The sequence below is a fragment of the Schistocerca piceifrons genome, chromosome 7 (assembly GCF_021461385.2).
Source record: "Schistocerca piceifrons isolate TAMUIC-IGC-003096 chromosome 7, iqSchPice1.1, whole genome shotgun sequence".
Taxonomy (NCBI): domain Eukaryota; kingdom Metazoa; phylum Arthropoda; class Insecta; order Orthoptera; family Acrididae; genus Schistocerca; species Schistocerca piceifrons.
This window is the reverse complement of record NC_060144.1, coordinates 222,749,503-222,761,949: the sequence shown is the minus strand read 5'-3', so window position 1 is coordinate 222,761,949 and position 12,447 is coordinate 222,749,503. Positions and strand designations below refer to the sequence as shown.

The window sequence follows — 12,447 nt, the reverse complement described above, 5'->3', positions numbered from 1 at the left end:
GTTGTCTTTCAGCATCCCTAGAGATGTCGGTCGATCACGATACACTTGCGACTTCAGGTAACCCCAAAGCCAATAATCGCACGGACTGAGGTCTGGGGACTTTGGAGGCCAAGCATGACGAAAGTGACGGCTGCGCACATGATCATCACCAAATGACGCGCGCAAGAGATCTTTCACGCGTCTAGCAAATGGGGTGGAGCGCCTGGTTCTAATAAAACCCTAAATAATTCCAAGCATGTGTGTCGATTTTTACCTCTCTGTCTACATTATTCCGTGGTTTATTAAGTTTTCAAATTTATACTGACTTTTTGATCACTCGGTGTTTTCTCGACACTTGTCATATTATTTCATACATATTCCATTTGAAAAATAGTGTAATGAAAATACGCGTGTACTTTAGGATTTTAAACTTGACTGCGCTTCAGCAACTGTACATGCACCAGCTTCAATGGATTGCTAATAACAGTAAACCAGGTGTAAAATACACATTTGATAAATCTTGACCATGGATCGGCTCTGTTAAAAAGGTCTTCTTTAGAAGGTGTTGTAGGTCAACTCACGTATTATCTATATCTGCTCTGGGAGTCGTTGGCAGTCTAGTACATGTGCGTGTCATCCATTTAATCAACATTTAAAATACATGATTTAATAATAATAGCTCTCCGCTGTAGAACTTTGTCCTATAGTACGGAGCTACTATTCTTAAGTCATGTATTTCAGATAACTTGTAAGTGGATGATACTTTCATGTTTTAGGCAGTCAACCACACACATCGGATAGAGATAATACGTGATTCTACATACAATATCTTCTGAAGATTATAGTTTTCAAACAATCCAAATCATGGTCAAGGTTTAATAAACCTGTATTTTGCAACTGCCTGGCTGTTATTGTCATTCCATCGAATGTCGCACATGTATTTGTTTGAACTTTTATTGACTTTCCAAAGTTATTTCCGTGTTTTCTAATTTTTACTGTCACAAAAAATGCATTTGTAACTATCGACAACTAAACGATCAATACCATAAACTTTTCTTGCAAATGTATGCCTGTCGTGGTTTTCGAAATTCTTTATACCTGCAATCTGGTGAAGTATCAATAACTATTTTGCAGTTGGGCGCTTCGATCTGCAGACACAGGTTTCAAGGACGAGGGACAGACTTAGAAAAGCTAAGTCTATCATTGACAAATAAAAGTGTGAATAACTTTACTCAACAATACAAAAAGTTAAAATAAGCCACAATATGAGGGTAATGTACGATTAATCATCGCATGAGATTTCGACATTACATGTTGCAGGATGATATTTTTCATACAGACACAGAAAACAGGAATTAAAACGGCATTTACTACACCACACGAAGGCAATTTTCCCGCATGAACAAGGAATATTGAGAGTCTCTAAGGAGAAACAAAACTCGTTAACATTTTGAAAAACCATGCGTAACGCCACATTCTCGTAAATTTCTGTGCCGAAATTTAGCTGTGTGCTGTTGAATGTACTTTAATGGCACGTTAATGAGAAGAAATTTCTAGTTCCTTGTTAATTAAATATGAACAAATTTGAAGGAGTTTCACGAACTTTTTAATTTGTATATAGAAATAAAATCCGCGTAATATTTGTTGTAATAATAAAAGATAGTAAACAGCGTGACTGTGCATCTCTCCACCCAAGAACGTCAGTGCGGCCGACAGGTCCTAGAATAGGACTCCTATGAGGCACTTAGCGAGAAGGCGTATAAAAGTCGAGGAAAGAGATTGGCGATAGACGTCAGGTTTCATGTTTCCAGAGGATGTGGGTATTGGGATTATTAGACTTTACAGAAATTCCGGTGGTGGTTGGTATATTTATCTCCATCGCGGTAACGTTAAGTCCTCGAAGGTCCTATAAAACTCTATTGGCCGACCGTCTAGTCCTCGCTATCGGTTGAGAGCTCCCTTGGCGAGCGCATCAGTGATGTTCAAATGTTCAGATGTGTGTGAATTTCTAAGGGCTCAAACTGCTAAGGTCATCAGTCCCTAGACTTACACACTACTTAAACTAACTTAAACTAACCTCTCCTAAGAACACCACACATACCCATGCCCGAGGGAGAACTCGAACCTCTGGCGGGAGGGGCCTCGCAATCCGTGGCATGACGCCTCAAACCGCGCGGCCACTCCGCTCAACGCACCAGTGATGTCTTCAGTGTAGATGTTTGCTACAAGCGAGTCAGCCGCCTGGCCATGAAGGGTGCGATCGACTGCCAGTGGTATATCTGTAAGTGCCTCAACTTTAGGGTCTTCTTCACGATAGTGAACTTCGAAGCGTGTGACGATGTCCACCTGCGATACCTACCGTTGGCAGTCAGGCAAATCTAAAGTACGGACCAGCGCTTGTCGACGCCATCTGAGACTTGCGACAACATAACGCAATGAGAACGTTTCTCTGTTGACGCCGTCGTGGCATCGTGCTCGGACAAATACGCTTTCCAATCGGCGTCGAAACCAGGCAAAATTTTAGCCTTGACGCGCTGAACCTGTGCCTGACGATCCGTGGAGGGCGGGTGCTCCTTAAGGTACCGGACGATCATGTAGAAAATCCTATCGGTCTCTATGCCATTGCATTAATTTCTTGAAATATTGGACCCGTAAGTGGAGTTGGGTTGGATTTACACTATGTACCCACCGCAGAAGAATGGAAGAGTACGGTGCGAAGCGTCTTTCGCAAGATTTCCGAGTGGTCGTCACCATTCTTGGACATTCCTGTAAATAGAAAACGTTAAGTTACCACTGCGCCATATTGCCTGATGTCGAAGGTCGATCGTTCACACATAAACAACATGGTCCGAGATGATCGAAGGCCCCCTTTCCATGTTCAGTACGTCCGAGACGAGCGGGGAAGTCACGTAGACCCATTTAAAAATTGTTCAAATGGCACTGAGCACTATGGGACTTAATGTCTGAGGTCATCAGTCCCCTAGAACTTAGAACTCCTTAAACCTAACTAACCTAAGTACATCACACACATCCATGCCCGAGGCAGGATTCGAACCTGCGACCGTAGCAGCAGTGCGGTTCCAGACTAAAACGTCTAGAACCGCTCGGCCACAGCGGCTGGCCGTGGTGAGGACGTGAACAGCTCCGTCCACTCCGTTTCGCAGCCGAAAGCAAACTATAAAGGTGAAAATAACTTTATTCAATAATACTGTGAGTTACAATATGTGATGTCGACATTGTAAGTTACAGGATGATGTTTTCAGACAGGCACAAAATCATAAATTAAAACGGCATCTACTACACCGAATGAATGCAATTTTTCTCGTGCACAAAGAATCTTCAGAGTTTCTAATAAAGATCGTTGAGAATTAGAAAAATTTCTCTTTCTTACGACAATTTACGTACAAAGCATATCTAACACAACTTTTTCGGAAATATCGGTGCCGAAATTTGGTGGTGTATTGTTGAACTTAGTGTAACAGCAACTTCACGAGAAGGAATTTCTCCTTCGTTGTCAGTCAAATACGAACAAGTATGAAGGCGCTTGCCCATAGAATTAAAAGCCGCGTAATATTTCTTATAACAATACAAATTAGTAGGTAGCGAAATAACATTAGAGACACAGTAAATGTTTACCGGTATGCAAATGCATGCTTTTCATCAAGCACTGAGGTGACAAAACTTGTGGGGCAGAGATATGCAGTATACAATCGGCCATAGTTTCACGTACACAAGGTGTGAAAGAACAATGGATTGGCGGAGCTGTCAGTTGTAATCAGATGACTCATGTGAAAATGCTTCCGACGTGATTATGGTCGCACGACGGAAATTTGCAGACTTTGATCGCGGATTTGTAGTTGGAGCTAGACGCATGGAACATTCGATTTTGGAAATCGTTAGGAAATTCAATATTCCGAGATCCACAGTGGGCCGACGATATCAAATTTCAGGCATTACCTCTCACCACTGAGAACGCAGTGGCCGACGACTGTCACTGAACGACCGAAGGCAGCGCCGCTCTGTAGACTTGTCAGTAACAACAGACAAGCAAAACCGTGTGATATGACCGCAGAAATAAATGTCGAACGTACGACGAACGTATTCGTTAGGACAGTGCACGGAAATATGGCTTTAATGGCCTATAGGAGCAGAAGACCAACGCGTGTGCCTTTGCTAACAGCATGACGACGCCTGCAGCGCCTCTCCTGGGCTCGTTACCACGTCGGTTGGACTCTAGACGACTGGAAAACGGTGGACTGGTCATATAAGTCCCGATTACCAGTTGGTGAGAGCTGATGGTACATTTCTAGTGTGACGCAGACTCCACGAAGCCATGGGCCCAAGTAGTCTACAAGGCATTGTGCAAGCTGGTGGTGGCCCCATAATGGTGTGGGCTGTGTTTACATGGAATGGAAGTCAACCGATCATTGACTAGCAATGGTCATGTTCGATTACATGGAGGCTATTTGCAGCCATTCATGATCCCAAACATGTCAACGTGCAACAACTGCTCGCTACTGGTTTGAAGAACGTTCCAGACTATTCGAGCGAGTGACTAGGCCACCCAGATCGCCCGTCATGAATCTCATCGAAAGTATATGGGACATAATCGAGGGGTCAGTTCTTGCACAAAATCTTGTATCGGCTGTGCTTTTGCAACTGTAAAGGCACTATGATTCAATATTTCCGCAGGGAACTTGTAAAGACTTTTTGAGTACATGGCATGCCGAGTTGAGGGCAAAAGGTGGTCCGACGCGATATTAGGAGGTGTTCAGTGACCTCAGTATATTACTTTTAAGGTGTAGTATGTACTAAATCATATGAATAGGCGTATTGTTCCAAAAATGTAAAGTAAAAAAGAAAAAAGTCAGCGGTCCCAGTTTAGCGATCCACCTACTACGAGGCTCGAACGCTAACCACATGAGCGCCTACAGATAGTGGTCACGGTCGCAAAGCACGGGTACGTTATTTCGCATTGAACTTTTCTAGTAATTTTCTCAACATCGTGTAACTAGTATGGCTTGTTACTTGCATTTAATGTGACAGCGGTTTGAAGGAATTTCCACTTGTGGTAATACATGTTATACCGGAGACAAGGTAGCCCCTGAGGCCCGGCAACCCATGTAACACCACAGGTTGTGCTCAAAGGTGTACCCAAAAGCCCCCTGGTAAACACCGGCTATTTACAAACAAGATAATGGAAACAGACACTCCGAGCACTACTTCCTGCATGGGGAGCTCGAGCCACGGTCTGCAGGAAGTATCACTACGCCGAAATCTGTTTGGGTGGAGACAGCTATTTAGGGGCTAGAGCCAGGCCCGAAGTTCGACCTTTTAGTGCAGTCTTCCTAGTGATTCTTAAGTGTTGTGCGTCTTTTTCGAAGTGTTGCGAAAGGACATCATGCTGTCGCAGGGTGTGATTCTCTTTTATATCTGTTGCGAACAGAATCCAGACTGTCGCCGTGTTTTTTTAATTGCCTGTCTACTTTTTCCCTGTCTGCTTCCTGTTATTATCATCGCCCACCATTAGTTTTATGTTTTAACATTCCACAATTTTCCGCCGTTTTTACATTTTACGTCACCGTGTTATCGCCTGTTTTTATTGCTTCTTATATTCTTATTTTTTAAAAATTCTATAGGCTGAAAAGCGGCGTACTTAGCTGCTGTCAGCCCGCCCCCTTTGGGGGGAATCGAAATCCAATAAAGGAAAAAAAAATCCCGAAGTTCAGTTCACGCTGGATGCCTACCACGTGTACTGCAACCGTCGAAGATTACGTCTTCGTCTCGGAATTGGACTGTTACTAGTGTGAGAGTGTGTTACCATGAACATTTGTGGAAAATAAGAAGTGAACTTTTGTTTGTCTCAATTAGGAGACTTTGTTTCTTTATTGTTACCTTTCGGTTGTATGTTCAGTCATCAACATTGTGAACTTACATCAGTAAAAGTTGTGTTGTGAAAAATTGCGAATTCTCAGTCACAACAATCCCTTGTAAAAATAAGAAATAAAGCAGATTAGAGAATTATTTGACGCGTCTTTAAATGGTGTTCGATATCATATACAGCAAATAATACTGCACGGTTTATACAATCCACAAGACAAATATAGTCTAGTACAGTACAAAATTGTAATAATCTAAGATGAACTTTAAGTTCTCATTCGGTACGTCATTTCCTGTACATCGTTTCGAGCACCACTCACAAACGTGTCATATGTTACTATCTTCCCATTATCTGTTATACACTGTCCAGTCACTTTTATGTGTCCACCTGTGAAAAGCCTCGGTAATCACCTTTTGCGGCAGGAAGACAGTCAGTGAAGACATGTTGAATCCAGTGCCGTGGCCACTTCCGCTAGGTTTTTCGACTTAGCATCCATGGGGCGAACAGCCCGAGTGAGATGGACCCACACATTCTAGGTTACATTTAAACCCGGGAAGTTTGACGGCCAGCGGAGTACAGTAAACTAATCATGGTACTGTTCGAACTACGTGCGTACGCTCTGAGGCGTGTCACATTGCAGTGACCTGCTGGTAGATGCCCTCATGCCGGAGGAAATCAGACTGCATGTCTGGGCTGAAATGGTCCCCGAGGACAGATACATACTTGTGGTGGTCCATTGTGCCTTCCAGAATTACGAGGTCACCCGTAATGATCCCTCGATTGTTGCAGGCTATTTGCTTTCAGACGCTCCTCGCCATACACGCCTACTGTCACGTGTCTGACGGAGCATTAAACGTGATTCGTCACCTGTCGCCATTCAGTGAACCACCAGTTCCGATATTGGCGTGTAAATTCCAGCGTTATTCGCCTATTAACAGCGATCAACATGAGTACACGAACCGCGCACAAACTGAGGGAGTCTATACACAACAATGTTTGCCGAACGGTCATTGAGAAGACATTGTAAGCCCCTTGGTTCATTTGGGTGGTCTGGTATTCAACGGCTGCACGTCTATTCGTGATGGGCTGCATACGGATATAAATATTTTCAACGTTTCGCGGCCCTGTCAGCAACTGTATAAATATTAATTTTAAAAACCAACAGTCTCAGTTGCATAGTTTACCTAGATTTACCTAGGTTTCAGCCGGGATAACCCAACCTTCTTCAGAATGAAAGTAACTACCGTTTGTCCTTAGTGGACATCGTCAAGCTAAAACTACAAATCCATAAATTATAGTCAGACTGTAAAAACTGATCTGAAACTGCCTCGGCCCCACTTTCTTCATCATGAAGCTTAATCAGGCATGTGCATTAGTTTATGTTGACTTGATTCTACACCATTTCAGGTCAAATATACTAATCTTGAATAATGACCATCTATTTTATATGGCCTGTATTGCCGGATGTTACAGATTAGATGTAGACTTGTTCGTAAGTTCATTATGACCATTTGTGTGCTAAGTCAATGAGATGTTCATGCGTTGTAAGCATAGCTAAGCAAATGCTTAACGTTTACGTCTCAAAAAATTTTTAGACATAGTCATAATAATGACGATATGGGATTTATATTATCAATCCCACTTCTAAGTTCTTTTTAGGTGATTAAACTTCGTGCTTAAGCACAAAATTTTCCTAGATAGGCCATACGTTGTAAGCACGTGATGTCTTCTTCATACCATGACAAACGAATACTTCATAAATGTTTAAGACAGTCGACCTAAGTACGTTCTGCACAGGATAACATATACGCCCTTTTCCTCAGCTATACCTTTCTTTTATTTCACTTTACTAGTAAATTCAAGGTCAGGAGTTAGGTTCGCCTGGTAATTCGTTTGGGACTGGTATATTCAAAGCATTTGTAACCAGTTTTCTTTTTAAAACTGACCATGAAGAAATCCCAACACCGCTATTCTAAAGTTCACATATATAATCTCATGATCTTCTCCCTCGCTTACCAAAGAATGTAAGATGACAACCGTAGCACTTTCGTCCATTTTGCTCAGAAGTTGCTGATCGTCTTACAAACAGTTCTTGCTACGTACTGCTCCAGTTCAAATGTGGTGTACTGAATAGAGCCCTGTCGTGCTGCGTTCCGTTCACAAGGAAAGCTCCCAACCCTCCTTCCTTGGTTTAGTGGTGATATGACCATGCTGACAGTCCGTCAAAATCTGAACACAGATCAAATATGGAAACAGGAAGAAGCTATGCGGAACTGTGAAAAAAGAAGCAAAATAGAAATAGGTAACGTACAGCATCGAGCGACTTGGAAGTGCCACGGCGTCGTTGTTATGTAGTCACGGTACTGAACACCGGAGGAGGAGATCCGTATTCAAATATCCATCATGCTACTTTTTTCTTCTCCACAAAATTACGAACTGTCTGTCCTGTCATTGACGCATCTGTTCGCTGTATTCAAATCTGTGTCTGTGTCGTGGTGCAACGTTCGTTTACTACAGTGAGAAATGAGGAAGCGACCTCCATATACGTACGTACCTCCTACTCGTTTTGAACAAGTACCACATGTAATGACTCATGCATTCCGTTTTGTAAGTTTTGGCTCTTGAATTCCTTTGTTGTAACTTAATTCACAACTGTTTATTTGTTGTTCTCATTTCTGTGAGAGGTCTATGAAGCATCTCTCCTGCTCTCACTATTTATCACATTTACTTGCGACAGTAATATGTTCTTACTACATGTCGACTCACATTCTACAACCAATGTATAGTATGACAGTTCCCAAGAGTATAGAAGGAGAACAGACACATCAATGACCGAACAGGAAGATCATAATTTTGTGAAAAAAAGAAAAAAAATTGGGCACGATGGAGATTTAAGCCCGGATCTCTTGCTTCGCAGTTCAACACCATAACCACACAACCACGACACCGCGACTCTGGAGTTTCGCCCCATGTTGCACATCGTGAGCTTGGACCGTTCACTGTTTCTATTCTGCTTCTCTTTTCACTGTTCATTACACCTTCTTCTACTGTTCATGCTTGATCTGAGCTCAGATTTTGGCGGCCTATCCTCTGGGCCATTTTACCACTAAATCTGAGGGCGGTGCGGTGGGGACTTTCCCTTGTTAGTCTAGTCTTACCATAATGCATATTGTATCTGGGGTCAACGAATGCGATAGGCCAGCGACACTAAGACGTTATGCACATCACAGTACTTTTGCATCTTAGGATTATTACTGTATTGTGTGTGTTACGTGTTGTACGTTTAGACTGATACTCTCGTCCTGTAGAGTTGAAGTATGTTTCAAGTTGGAACAGAAATTCATTGTGTAGATTCATTTGATGTTTTTTTAATGCATTTTTGCTATGTAATATTTTGCACACGTAGGCTATATTTTGTGTTTCAACATATAGCAGGTTAGGTGCTTTTTAAATTTTTTCGACCAGTTACAGTAATCAACAAACAACCTAAAGTAAACATCTTACATTAGAGAGCTTGTATACTGAGAGACTGACAAATGCTGCTACAGAGGCCACGTTTCGTACGAACTGCGGCAGGCTGCACAAGCTGACAATAGTGGAGTGCAAAGTCCTTTAGAATACGTCTGTCACTCATACAAAAACACAAGATGATATCGCGAAAAATCTGCTGTAGCGTTTTCCAATCTCTTCGGCTGTTACTAGACTAATAATACATCTTATTAGTGCTATTTACGCTCCACTACACGAAGTTAATTTAGTGAAGGTAAATACTATTTTGGCGCCATATATTCAGCTCTGAATCTTGTTTTGGAGATAAATCAGATCACTAATCAAATATTCAAAGTTTGTAAGATTGTTTTATCTGTAAAGTGAATAAAGTTAAAATTAAAACGCAGTACCCCTACACGATAGAAACCTAAGCAGTAACCAATTTCTGAAGGTAAACGTTTGTATGAAAGAGAGTAATTTCTGAGATCCTATAATAAAAATATACTGAAATAAAGAAATAAAAGATACTCTATAATAAGAAAGTTGGCTCTAACCCACAATAAATATTAAGGTAATGACATTAACCTAGACAATAAACACATGGGTCACTTCAAAAGAAATGCACACTATTTTTTTTAAATCCATCTTTTATTCTACATGTTTGAAAGTCTTACAGAGTGTAGATATATCCTTTAGGAACAATATTTTCATTTCTCTACATAATTTCCATCCATTTCAGCTGTCTTACGTCGTCTTGGAACCAGCGCCTGTATACCCGCACGGTCATATTCTGGACCAACCTGTTGGAGCCACTGTGCGGCAGCGTGTACAAAGGAGCCATCGTCTTCAAACCTTGTTCCACGAAGAGAGTCTTTTAGTGTCTCAAAGAGATGATAGTCACATGGAGCCAGGTCTGGACTGTAAGGCGGGTGTTTCAGTGTTGTCCACCCGAGTTTTGTGATCGCTTCCAAGGTTTTTTGACTGACATGTGGCCATGCATTGTCGTGCAACAGCAAAACATCTTGCTTTTGCCGATGTGGTCGATCACGGCTCAGTCGAGCTTGAAGTTTCTTCAGTGTCGTCACATATGCATCAGAATTTATAGTGGTTCCACTTGGCATGATGTCCACAAGCAAGACTCCTCCGTAATCGAAAAACACCGTAGCCATAACTTTTCCAGCAGAAGGTGTGGTTTTGAATTTTTTTTCTTGGATGAATTTGCATGATGCCACTCCGTTGATTGCATCTTCGTCTCTGGTAAAAAATGATGGAGTCATGTATCATCACCTGTCACAATTCTTCCAAGAAGTTCATCGCCACCATTCTCGTACTGTTCCAAAAGTTTTTCTTGTTTCTTTGTGAGCCACTGTCAACATCCTGGGAATCCACCTGGCACAAACCTTTTTTAACGCTAACACTTTCAGTATTCTGCTAACACTTCCTTCCCTTATCCCATCGTAGCGTGACAATTCGTTCACTGTAATGCGTCTGTCAGCAGTCACCAATTCGTTAACCCTCTGCACATTGACTGGAGTGTGTGCAGTAAGTGGCCTGCCGCTGCGAGGACAATCCTCAATATTGCCGTGCCCACTTTCATCACATAACTTGCTTGCCCACAGACTAACTGTACTGCGATCGACAGCAGCGTATCCATACACCTTTTTCAACCTCTTGTGGATGTTTCCCACTGTCTCGTTTTCACAACACAGGAATACTATGACAGCACGTTGCTTCTGACGAACGTCAAGTGTAGCAACCGTCTTGAAGACATGCTGTGACGGCGCCACTTACGGGAACAGGTTGAACTAAGTTTGAAAACAAGTAGGAAGGATGTATCTACACACTGTAAAACTTTCACACATGCGGTATGAAAACTGTATTTTTACAAAATTTGTGTGCATTTCTTGTGTAGTGACCCTCGTATGTAGGTGTAGTACATGATGAGACTATAAAATATTGCTAAGGCGATTTGTTCAGCAAAACATTTTCTGTTTACAACCAACAGTAACAAATCAACCAATTACAAATGCTAAAGAAGTGTGCCAACGATTTACCAGCACCAACAGTCAGCAGCAATGTTGAAATCGAATCAAAGTACGGTCTCCTGGATCGTAATAAAACTCAGATTGAAACTATACGTTGCCAGCAAGGACTGACAGTTCAGGCTACAAAAAGCGTGATGGTCGTATATACGAAATTGTAAAAAAAAATGAGTTTCGAAAAATTTGTATACTATAACAGTTTGTAGTGCCAATAATTTTTGTAGGAACTAACTAAAACAGTTACCTGAAACGTTCAGAGTCGCTGTGAGTAAACTAAAAAAGCAAATAATTATTGTGACATGCATCTCTCACAACAGTCACCTAATAGGTTCTTTTTGTGTAAAGGAGATTCAAAAAGTACATAGGGAAGTATCTGCAGAAAGATCTGATAGACAAAGCAAAGTTAATTGACATCACACTTCTGAACCTACCTATTATATCTGTAATTGCTTCTTCCATGCACTGATTACACAACAAGTGTGAAAGATTGCAACACCGTCATACATCCATTTTACTCCGAGGACTTCGTTCTTGCAATCTTATTTTTCTTACCTGGATCCTATAAATACTGAATAATACCCAACTTTCGCTACAGATTATTTCGGGAAATTAGCACATAAACTTTACAGTAGGGATTACAAAAATGGTCGATATCGACCCCTTGGGTCGATATCGGTTTCCTAGGGGTCGACATAAACGAAAACTGATTTTGGGGGTCGACGAGGTCTAAAAATCGACCCCTATTAAATTAACACAAGTTCTTATTTAAAACTTTCAAGATAGGTAGGTACTGTATTGTTTATGTTATGTTACGTGTACTAAGAATAATTAATATTTTTGTAGGAAATAGCATTGTTGTAGTAATATAAAGTCTCAAGTTCGTACAAGATGAAAAACTCGGCAAGTCTGTGTGGACAAGTTCGTGCATTATGAATAAGGGGGATGATTTTAAAAGTAGGTAATTTGGCCATGGGGGTCTGAGGTAACAGTTCATTTTGGAAAAGGGGTCACTTGTCCAAAATAGTTTGGGGATCCCTGCTTTACATTGCCGACCGA

At 41.6% G+C, this 12,447-nt stretch overlaps 1 protein-coding gene across 1 annotated transcript in view; it reads left to right on the top strand.

The window, feature by feature from the left end:
- Positions 1 to 12,447, top strand: part of LOC124805563 (tetraspanin-2A) — a 298,806-nt gene that overhangs the window by 268,702 nt on the left and 17,657 nt on the right. The gene's annotated exons all lie outside the window — the stretch shown is intronic.